This window comes from Drosophila montana, unplaced genomic scaffold (assembly GCF_035044405.1).
Source record: "Drosophila montana isolate Dmon_TW-CO22-7 unplaced genomic scaffold, ASM3504440v1 contig_2626_1, whole genome shotgun sequence".
Classification (NCBI taxonomy): domain Eukaryota; kingdom Metazoa; phylum Arthropoda; class Insecta; order Diptera; family Drosophilidae; genus Drosophila; species Drosophila montana.
Genome location: NW_026997490.1, coordinates 90,960 through 103,444, shown reverse-complemented (window position 1 = coordinate 103,444; position 12,485 = coordinate 90,960).

Below are 12,485 nucleotides of genomic sequence, written 5' to 3'. Positions count from 1 at the left end.
AAAAAGTTTTGTGGGAAAGCGCTCACGTAAGCTTCACACGCAACGTAAAGCGGTTAACCGCAGGAGACGGACAGACAGGCAGCGCAGCAGCAGCAACAGCAGCGGCGGCGGCGGCAACAGCAACAACAATTGCTCCGAGAAATGGGCGTGCGAGCGAGTCGGCAATATGCAGGCATGTGCAGCATTCCAATGCAGCGACAGCGAACAGCGACGTCGTCGACACATAACTCATGCTCATTTTCAGTTTTCCAATACGAACACGAAAATTCCCATACACTCTCAGCTGAGGCGCGCGCGCGTCGGCCCAACGCTCAGACATGCGTGCAAGCGAGATGGCTGCTAGCGCTGAGCGCGTTCGGAGTGGCCAGAGCAATTGAGCGCGTGGCAGCGTGCGCCTCGTGTTGTCTCGCTCTAGCGAGCGCAAACAAGTTCATAAATTCGTCATTTTGTTTTTTCGGCTGTTGACAGTTGGTCTGTTTAGTTGTTGTTGCTCTTGTGTGCGCGCGTGTGAATGTTTGTGTGTTTGGGTGTGCTGGGAGGGGGTGTGTTTTGTACATTTCGTCGGCTATTTACAAATATTTTTTTCTGCCCTGAGTGCATGAGTGATTTTTTGTTTGACTTGTTTCATTGCCATTGCGTTGCGCGCTGTTTCACTTGATGCCCACCACGTTCCACGCTTTGAGTGAGTTTTGTGCTGCGTTGAGTTGATTTGAGTGTAGCTGCACGTTGAGTGGAAAGTGCAGGATAAATGAGCTGTTTACGATGTGGAAATATTGACGGGAAGAATTTAAAAAAAAATCTGAAATTAAGCTTAATACTTTGCAGTGTTTTTTTTATTCACCCAAGACTAAATTTTTTTTTAATTAAGATTAGGTTCCAATTCTGTTCACATACTTTTTTTCTTTCTCAGACTCTCAAAAAGTCTCAGATCGAGACTTTTTTTCAGATCGATTCATGAATGAAATGTCCACTTATTTAAATATTGTGTATTTATTTTAATATTTTTTAATTTTCTATTAATTTTATACTTTACCATAAACGTCTCGATTTTTTATAAAATATTCTTGCGATATTTTTGGGTTCAGGCACCTAAAAAAAAAATACAATCCCACAACTCACGCTGTTTATCTGAAAAACTGTCGCGCCCTTCAATTGAATAATATCATAATTGAATATCAGCGCTACCCACACACGCACACCCCGCACACACACACACACACCCTGCATATGTAAATGTTTTTAATTTAAATGTTTACTCAAAAGAAGCAACAACAACAACGAAAATGTAGAGTGAAAAGACAACAAAAAAATGCGACGATGGCGTGTGAACGCAGCAGAAAATGATAGCAGAAGTCGATCCCAGGCTGCCCGAGGACACAGCCATCTTTATATACGCATGTATGCGTATATATACATATGTATTTTTTTCACAATTCGTCAGCTGCGCCCCGACGCTTGTCCTGGGCACAGGATGCGCGGCGCCCTACCCCAAATGTACACTCAAAAGAAATGAGCCCTACTTCGCCTAGATAAGCATAAATATATTTTTATTGGGCATATATGAAATAAGCTTATAATATACTTTTTTTCTTTTTTGAAATCAATAGTTTTTGGAAAAATGTACAAAGTTTTGAATCTTAAAAAACAATTTTTCGAATTTCTTTCTTAAATGTTTCTAAACTAAAGAAATTTTATTTATAATTTTCACGATAAGCCAGGGGAAATATCTTTTTCTGAGTGTGATCTCCTGCCCCCTCCGCAACCCGCCTGCTCTATTTGACGCCTTATTTGAAACAAAGTCCAATTTCTAAATTAGGAGCAATATTTTTTTTCTCACTGTAAACCCCTACCCCTACCCCCCGCCCGCTTGTTCGTTTTGTCTCCTTTAGCGGCTGCGGTTTCATTTGCATGCGATTCGTGGTTGCGACTAATGGCCGCAGGACTCGGAGACAGGACCTGGCCCTGCCAGGGGGTAGGTGTCGCCGGGCAGCAGGGGCAACGGTGAGGGCAGGGGTAGGGGTAGGGGAAGGCAATCGGGTAGGGCAGCTCCTTCCATTGGCTTGGCTTGTTTGTTTTTGTTTGCATTGCGAGCCGCAAGTTCGGTGACAATTTTTCAATGATTTGTTTCCTGACGACCGACAACTCATTTGCATAGACCACCATATTTTGTGGCCATGCCCATTTCCCGTTCCCGTTCCCGTTCCCGTTCCCGTTCCCGATACCCTTACCAAAACGCAACTCCTGCGCCTTTTTTAAAAGCATTTTCGGTGTGCTGGCTGTTTGAAAAATTGGACTTGTTTCATTTAATCACGTTCAAATGGGCGCGTTTTTAGATTAATTTACGTATTTCGAGAACTTTTTTTGTATTGGTGAAGAAAAACAAATAAAAAGGCAATCAAAGCTCTTAAGCTAATAAGAACAAAAATTTCTTTAGGTGTTTATTTTTTTTTATTTGCCCGGCTCAATCTACAATCAACGCAAACTTTTCTCGTTGCGCTTATTAATTTTGCTTAAAATATCTCAATATCAATACCCTTTTAGAAGATATCCCAATTTTGTCATTAAACGTGTTAAACATAAAGTATATTTGTTCTAGATCAGATTTTTTCCTATTTATGTGTCCACTTTTGTTTAAAAACAAACAATATATTTAGATAACATATAGTTAATTTGGATAGCGAAGATATTTATATAAGAAAACTTCTGTTTTAATGTATCAAAAGAGACAGTTTTTTTTAATTACAATTGAAAATATGGACATGACTTGTGCATTTTTAAGCTTAACCCTCGAATGAAACTCTCAGCTTAGTCTGAACTTCTCGCTTAAGAAATTCATAGCAATTTGCATTAATGCCAACTTATATCTGTTTGCATACGCATATACAGTACGACCTCGCTCAACGCAACTCCTCGATAATTTCAACACCCGATTTCTCAACATTGTAGAAACAGCTAGCTATTCAGAAAAGTATAAATTGTAAAAAAGTACAGACCACAAAATTTCTCAATTTTTCAAAATTTAATTAGGTAAAATGAAATCCTTGCTTTGAGCACAGAACTATTCGATTTACTTTAATTTTAATTAAAGTAATTAACTAAAAGGCATCTCTTTTTTTTTTCCTCGGCTCTTGCAACCACCTCAGTTTTCGCAATTGGCCAAATTTTAATAGGTTGCGTTCAGCGAGGTCGTACTGTATCTAACAAATCGCATTGATATATATTTTAGTATTTTGTTTTTGCGCTTAAATCACAATTTGTTTACATTGGCAACGCGTGCCGCAATCTGTTGCAATCGCATGTGTGCCACAAGCTGCGGCTCGCCAGCCCAGCCCAGCCAACCCATCCCAATTGGACACTCACGCAATTCAATCCCAAAAGCCAATCCCCAGAAAAAAAGAGAGCAGAAGAAGAAAGCTGAAATTGTACAATAGCCGCAATTTTTGTTTACGCTTTGACAGGATTATGGCCAAAGTCGCAGGCCGCAGATTGGACTCAATTTGTTGTTATCCTTGTTGTCCTTGTTGTCCTTGTTGTTGTTGTCATTTTGTGCCATTAGTTTTTATTCCATCACAAAATTGCACTATTTTGTTCGCTTACGTGCGCTAAATGGCCAATAAGCGGGTCGGAAAAACAACGGCAACAACCAAAGGAAAATTTGGAAAATATGTGGCAACTAAGCCGCAAAAGGATACCTACGCATGTGTGTGTGTGTGCAGTGTGTGTGTGTGCGCCGTGTGGCAAGCATATTGCAGAGAGACTAGATATATCAATTTTATTGCTGCACAAAAAACTAGCAACATGTGCGTATACCATGCCCCCGCCCCCGCCCCCCAGCATGCCCTTCATATACAGCAAATCGTTTTTCATTCCATGCTCTAATCCTTTGCGCAGAAAGAAAACAAAAAATAAACATGAAGAAAAACTTCACATAATTGCAAACAATTGAGTTTTATGATTAGCCTTGAGCTCGCAGGTGTGTGTGTGTGCGAGTGTGTGTGTGCGTGTGCGTGTGTTGTTGTGCCTCTGCCTCTGCTCTACAGTCAAGGACGATACGCCCTCGACAGTCAGCCCATCTGGCCCGTACCCAATTATCCTTGAGCCCGGCGTGCGCTCTGCATTCCAAATCCATGCCAAATCAATTAACAGCTGCTCCGAACTTGAACTGGAACTGGAACTGAACGCGAGCTTTTCGCTGCAACTCGTTGCACTTGCGGCACTTGTGGCATGCCGCACACTTGCCTAATTTGATTTCATTACCGCGCCCACAACTAAATCAAAATCTATATATACCATATATAAACCATATATATATATGTATGAAAGAAAACAGGGCGGAGCTGTGGCCAGGCTTAATGCGAAAATTAATCGAAGCGAAATCGCAAGCGCATCAGCTGCACGGAGAGAAAAGCGCGTTAGCGAAGCGTTGAAGAAATTAATATGATCTATAGATGGATATTGATGGAAAGTCTTATTTATGTTCAAGTTTGTGCAGATGTTGAAAACTTCCTGAGAAGATGCAACTTGGAACTTAAGAAGATCTCATTTGGATTTGGCCATTTTCTGAACTTTGTTCTGAAATAAATTAAAATTAAGTTTGAAATATTGTTAAATTAAACCAAGTTCCCATAACTTTTGAATCAGACTTGAATAATATGAAAAGCTTATATGTCAAGTTCGAATTCGAGGTAAATACAATTTCTTGGATTGTGAAATACATTTATATATTACTTATTTATAAGGCATTTATTTTTTTATAAGAAAAGAAGAAGGCAATCCCTCTGTGTGCCTTCACTTTTCTTCAATCGAGTCTAAAAGTATTCCAGAGTTAATAAAAGTACTTTAAATGAGAAGTTCTTTCTCAGTTGGAGAAATTTGGATTAAATTGAAACAAGTTTTGATTACACATGAATCTCTTGCTGAGTGTATGAAAGAATATTTAATTTATTTCGTAATTTATATTATAGATTTTGTGAAATTTATATTCCAGTTATATATACACTACCTTATTTATTCTGATAAAAAAGATTTGAAATAATTATATGCCAGTATAGCTATATATCTAGTTACTTGAAAGCTGAGATCTTTCGATAAAAATATAAGTAAAGAAAATTTTTAAAACAATTAAACGTAGTTTAAAATCACAAAACTCATCAAAATTATACGCCCAGTGTTGCTTAACTTTAATTTCGCTCAGTGTATGTACATATCGAACTTTAGCTACGGCTGCGGCTGCGGCTGCGGCTGCGGCTTGTGTGTGCGGCATCTTTCAGCTTCCAGCTGGGCAACGCCCAATGCGGGGCAGCAACTAGTATGGAAAGAAGAAGCAGCAGCAGATGAGGCAGCATCAGCAGCTGAGGAGCACTACCGAAAGCGTTGAAAACACTTTGTCGGCTCACAGATGCGTTGATAATATGCTAAAATTGCTGATGATGCACGCCCACAGGTGTTGCGGCTGCTCAGATAGAGATGCAAATGGAGACGGAGTTGGAATTGGACTCGAAGTAGAAGTAGAAGATGGAGTTGGAGATGCATTTTGCAGACGCTGAGATACATTTGTTTTAAGGCCACAGAAGGCCGGGCTGGCTGCAGGCTGACAGTTTCCGGCCAGGCGTTGGAGGAGGCGGCGGAGACTTGGTAATTGCCGCATGAAATGCAACGCCGAGATTAACGATGCCGCATCCTGTGGCTGAATCGCAATGTGAAAACCGTTTGCTGTCAAAAATGTATGAGCTCAAACTAGCGGCAATTGCGGCAATTAACAAGCTAAACAAAGCGGCCAAACGGCTAGATCAAAGAACTGGAACCGGAATCAGAAACAGGAACAGGAACAGCTGCAAAAGCTGCGGAGTAAAAAAAAAATGGATGAAAAAAACAATCTTTTATCTCAAAAGAAAAATATTGCATAAAAATCGTATTTATACAAAAAAGTCTTTAAATAAAATCTTTAAATTTAAATGCATTTAATTATATTTAATACAATATTTATTACACTGAGAACTCGCGCCACCCACTCGGATTGAGCGCTCAACTCAACAGTTGTGTGTGTTGACGGTCAGCGCTGGGAAAGTGGCAAACAAAAGAGGCCCAGACACAATGTCGGAAGAGAGATGGGAGAGAGAAGTGTGGAGGGGGCGAGGTTCCTTTGAACTAGCAACCAAAAACAGGTTGCAATCAAATCGAAAATAAAACCTCTTGTCATTGTTGCTGTCAAAACCTGAGGCTCACACCTTGCTTGCACACACCCGGGGCCCATTGTATTAGCTGCCTGTGATTAATGCGATTTATATCGGGAGTGCATTTTGAGAAAGGACAACAAGTTGACACAAAATGAAAATAAAAAAGGCCAAAACAATAGACAAACTGGCAGCGCAGGCTCGGTCAAAGGTGTAAGAAAGATCGCGCTGTGTGCAACGTGCTTGATGCTATCAGCCAAAAAAATATAGAAAAAAAAAGAATAAAATAAATAAAATATAAGATAATAATGGAATAAAAGGGGCGGGGCTGCTGCGACGCTGATTTGTCTGGCAGCTTCTCATGCGCTTCCTGGAAGCGCATCCAGGTCCAGTTGCCAGCTTCAGGGCACGTCATGTCCGTGCGCCGTTCTTTACCAGGAACCAATCATTGGCGGGCATTTGCCATGCACTTGCCATGCACTTGCCATGCGTTTGCCATGCATTGCAATTAATCATAAGGCGTTGCCGGCATTTGATGGCCACACTGCACGCTCCTCGCATATTGACGAAACGCCATCTTTAGCTCCACTCTGGCCACACACACACACACACACACACACACATAGAGAGAAGGAAAAAGTTCGACAATTGCTTGGCAGAGGCCGGGCGAACACACGCGTTGACATGCAGCACGCGATCCGGATATGGCCACCGAATGCCCTGGACGCCATCACGTTGAATGGCAACCAAAAACCCGTCAATGGCAAATTACATGGCCTGGGTGGTGCCACCGGCAACTGCCACATGCGACAAAAGATGCAATCAAACAACAGCCGAGTAAGCTGTTTAACTATATAAATACCCTGTAAATAGCTCGTGTGTGTTAAAAAGATTTGCTAAAGTTGCGCAACAGCTGCGGAAATTCCAAAGAAAAATACTGAGCAAATTAAACTGAGTTTTCTTACAGCATTCTGTACTCGCAGATCCATCATAGCTATTAAAGTTTTTCCATTCGTCATTTATGCATGTCTCTTAATTTTACTTTTTGCAATTATTTGCGCTGCTTTGTGAGCTACTCTTAAACGTTTTACTGGCAGCAATGCTAAATTGTTCAGGCTAGAACGAGGCACACAGAACTGTTCACAGAACTGTTCACAATATTTTTTACAATTCTTCTTTGTTCAATATTCTTAAACGTTTAAGCTGCTTAATTAACTCAATGTTATCAAAGACTGTTTATTAATATTTTTCAATTCTCTTTTGTGCAATATTCTTGAGCTTTTACGCTGCAATTAACCCCACTGAAATCCCATACTGTTAACTATTTATTTTATATTTTTTCAATACTTTTTTATTTGATATTCGTTAACGTTTTACTCTCCGTGCCGCTGAATTGACTGGCTGGAATCCCACTAGCCACAATTATAAGCTTATAGAACAATTCAATATATTTTTCAATTCTCTATTGTGCAATATTCTTAAACATTCTACTGGCTAGATATAAATATATAAATATACTTGAATGTGGAATAAGTGTTAACTTTTGGATTATGATAATGTATCCTTATATATTCATATATTTTTATATATAATATATTATTTAAATTGATTCAATAAGTTATCCCTTTGCTGTCTTGGTTTACCCTTCCATTCATTATCAAATCCCTTTTCACATCGCAACACTTACAGGGTATACAGAACTGCAACCTACGCGATTGCAGCCATTCGAATAGCTCAATTGGGAGGCATTGCCACGCCCACCAGCAGGTGCAGGTGCAGCTCTCGCTGCCAGCTGCAATTAGCCGCTGGCCAAGTTCGTGTCGCGACATTTTCATCAACTATGGCAAAAAGAAAAAAAAAACGCCGCGCAATGAAGCTCTAAACTTTGGCAAATTCACGCGAGCCATTTCTCTATAGGCCAGACGCGACTATATACCAGACATATATATCAGATATATACGTGTGTGTGCGTGCGTGTGTGTGCATATCAGATCTGAGCTGTTGTTGTGGCAATTATATGTATTTGAGGGCATTACGTGCATCGCAATGGCAACCACTGAAAACTCAAAACGCCCACCAAGTGAAAATGTCGCCAATTTTATTAGCTCTGGTGGAGGTTGTTGTTGTTGTTGTCGTGTTTGTTGTCGTGTTTGTTGTTTTTGCAGCCTGTGCAATTAGAGCGCAAAGTGTTTGCATTTTGATAATTTTGATTTATTTTTTTTTATATATATACATATATTTAATTACATAGGGAGTACCCTGCATGAAGCTGAAATAGCAATTTTGATTGTTGTTGTTGTATCTGCCGGAGTCATGCAATGGGGCAGTGTAAATGTGCGATATGAAACTGTCATTAAAAATGCCCATAATACCCTGTTGCATCTATCAATTGAATGAGATACATTTTTTTTCTGTCTTATTAGTGGAATTTGTCAGTTGCCGCTTTGTTGGCCCCAGCTAATTGAGAGGCTGACAATTGAATTGAATAGAACGTAAATAAATAGATAGAATACAGGCTTTTTAGCTATAATTGTTGGCGGCGACAGCTGAAGATTCAATTAAGACCATTGAGATAGGCAGTCTTTATATGAATTGGGTCCAAAAGCCGCCTAAACTGTTTGAGAAGTTATATTTTATTAACAACATTTCAGGTGTTCCCTTTAACATGTGAAATAGCTGATAAATTGGCCTTAGATGATCAATAGAGTAGCTACAGTTATCAATCGATTTGCTGGAGTTATCGAAGAGTTAGAATATTTTAATTTGATTGACATCATTAGAAGATATTTTTTAGATAGATCGATTTAAATCAAAGGAAGATTTTTCACAGATTGATTAATATCGCGCTATAGCTTGCAGTCTGTATATCGATTTATGGAATCATTTGTGTTTTAGTGGCTTACAGAAAGATCGTAATAAATACGTAAGAAAAAAGCGATGCATGTGCTAAATTGTATAGACAACATCGATACCACGAGTTTCGATGAGAGACTGACTTTTCGGCGGTCGATCAGAGCAAATGGATAGTCGAGTGTTGAAATAGGGATATAGAGAATATAAGAAAATACTGCGAACTTAACAATGAATTTGTCAGATTGATTTTCTTATTTAATATATATGATCGCTATATTGTTATATTCGTTGACTTGTTGTTTCTTAAGATTGGCTATAAAATGGATCGGTTAAATGAAATATAAAGTTAGAGAGGGTTTTCGGATAAGTTTGTGAGCTCGTCGTTCTGATTTTATATAATTAAGCGAAGCGTTTCGATATTATAATCGAAAGATATAATCGATAAATTTGTATTATCATCGTAGTCTCGCCGCGTTGATTTTATTTACTATCGCAAGGATATGGATGGATATTGATTAAGTAAATATAGTAAATGTAGGTAGATATCTCACCTCAGATTGTTAAAGTGACTTTTATATAAAACATAGATTGGGCGTATATTTTTATTAGATTGTGATCGACATAATGATTGCATTAACATGATAGTTGTTTTGATCCAATATGAATCGAGGGAATACATAATTTAAGTATGGAAATAATGATTGGTTTCTTTTGGTTGGTAAATTGTTAAAAGTAGTATATAATTATAAGAAGACGCAGCTCAAAAGCCTTTACGATAAGTATTTAAAATTAAGCAACTGGATATTGGGATAATAATAAGACAGTATTATTCCGTATACCACAGGGAATATAAATTATTGAACATCCATATTGTGACTTACTCGCAAACTTGTTAGAGTTTTTCCCTTGACTTCTATCCAGAACTCTAGCCAATCGAGTCGACTTCAAAATGTGACTGCGCCTCATTGGAGTATATCAAATTAGCGTAGACATTTGCCACAGCTACGTGCCACATGGCTGTCGCGCCACTCTAAGTGGACATTTGCCACGTATTGGCCAGTCAGGTTGAGGGCCTCTTCGGGCTTCGATTTTCGGGCAATGAAGCCGTGAAAGCTGTCGCGAAAAGTGCGCTAGACGTTTAGACAGCTGCCAATGCCAATTTTGGTGGCAAAAACTTTTCACTTTGCGGCCAAAACTAATGCCGCGGGGCTGCCTAATGGCACGCGCATCGTTTGCCCCGCTGTCTGGACGGTATTGAAGGAGCTGCACCGCCCTCAACCCAGCCACAGTGTGGGGCACATTGCATGTTGCACGGTCTGCGGCTTTTTGTTTGACGTGTTTATATTTTGTGGCAGTTGCAATGTGATTGATGTCGCTGCAACAGCTACAGCTACAGCTCCCCAGTTGCTGCCACATTAAGCTGTAAAGTCATTTTGGAGACAGTTTTATGAGGACAACACATGTCGCACGGGGCGAATTCCCACCTACAGCTTAATCCTTTGCCTTTGGCTTGGGTTGAAACTGCTTTTTGGCGCAAAACTAATTTGAAGTTCGGGCAGCTCTTGTGGAGCTCTTGGCAATTTCATTTACAAATATGGCAGGCAAATGCAAATGTCAGGGCTTTCGATGAAGTTGCCACATGTCCGCTTACCCCCCCCCCCCCCCCCCCCTCTCTCTCACTCTCTCGCTCTCTGCCCCCTCTCTGTGTGACATGTCTCGCCTTTGTTTGTTTGCATTTCGTTATTGTCTCCATAGCACACAGAAATCATTGTCATTTCCACACGCAAAAGTCATTTGGCACATGTGACAACCTTTTTTTTCTCTCTTGGCTTAAATTGCTTTGGTTTTGTGCCACGCCCTTCTGCCCCTTGCTCTTTGATCCTTGATCCTGTCGCATATGCGTTCAGACCGTGGCAACATTTGCACTTGCATTTGTAGTCAATATTACACGCTGGCAAAATATTTGTTTAAATTACGAGTTCCTCCCGCCCGACTCGCCTTGCCTCGCCTCGCCCAGCCACATCTCTGGCCATTTCTCGATTGGCATCCCTTTATCCTTTTTGGAATTTCTTTCCAGCCTGTTTCCAATCACTTTCGACTCGCACTGGCAATTGGACTGCTAACTGCTTTTTCTTAACGCTTCGCTGGACTTTTATTAAGCCCATCGCAAGTTGTTTGCGTAGCAAAATATTAGATTGTCAATTCGTAAATTGCAGTGTGCGAAGCATAAACAAGCGTGCCAGTGTTGTCAAATGGCAAAAAAAGAAATGAGTGCTGCAAAATGTATACTTTTTCCTTTTGTGTGCAAGTGTTGATAACAGTTGGAAAAGTAGATTACGCAAGTTAAGCTAAAAATTGGAAGATTGTAGATTGTGAAGTGCAAAAGGAATTTAATTTGAAGCTGGCGCCCGAGCAGGGATAACTTAATTCAAATCGAAAGTGAAATAATAAAGATTAAAAAATAACATCATTTGCAATTGTTTTGTTTTATATATTTCAAAGTTGAGCAAAAAGCCTCTTCAGTCTTGAAAAACAAGCTTTGCTGTGGCGCCCGAGCAGGGACTTGGTAATAATTGGTCATTTTTAATAGCCTTAAAAAGCCAAATTGTGCGACGATAGCTTAAACACTGAGAGACTAGTTCACATAGAAACAGACAGAAGGACACATGGACATGGCTATATTAACTCTGCTATTGATGCTGATCTAGAATAAATAGATACTTTCTGGGGACGGAGATGTCTTCTTCCACAATTCGGGACAAAATTATAATGCCCTTTACAAGAGTCTAAAAGCACTGAAAAGTACAAAATGCCTACGAATCGTGTTAAGAATTAACTTGGACAATTCAATTTGGAGGCACAAAAAGAAAAAATCTTAACAAATGAAATACCTTTTAAAATAAGCCCAATTTTACAACGATTGACATTGAAAGAAGCCGTAAAAAATAAACCATTATAAAAATTATAATCCGAATATAATCGGAGCGATAAATCGATGTAAATGCCGACAGTTTATTTAAAGATCAAATCCGAAAAAATAAATTCCGACATATTTAAATCTTAATCAGTATGATTTGCTGTACAATTTAGCCTAGTGCATGGTCTATAAAAACAATACGCAAAGAAAAATGAAAGTTTTTTTGTTTGTGCTCGTGTTCGTTCTGCCTTGATTCAAAACGTGGCGCTCGTAAACTGAAAACTTTGGCAATGCTTATCTGGCGAGCCATGTGGTTATATATGTGGGATATGCAAAAGGAACGGACAGCCAACGGACAGAGTTTACCGAAACTTAATGTGATTTGCTATTTATGGGATATTTTTTAGTGAAGGAATCGTCCCGAGCCCCGCCTGCTTGCACAACAGTACAACTAATCCAGCATATATGAAGTTGCGTAAAAGTTTTGGCCAGCCCCCAGCCCCAGCCAGGCACATGGTATGTAAATCCTGAAGAGATAAGGC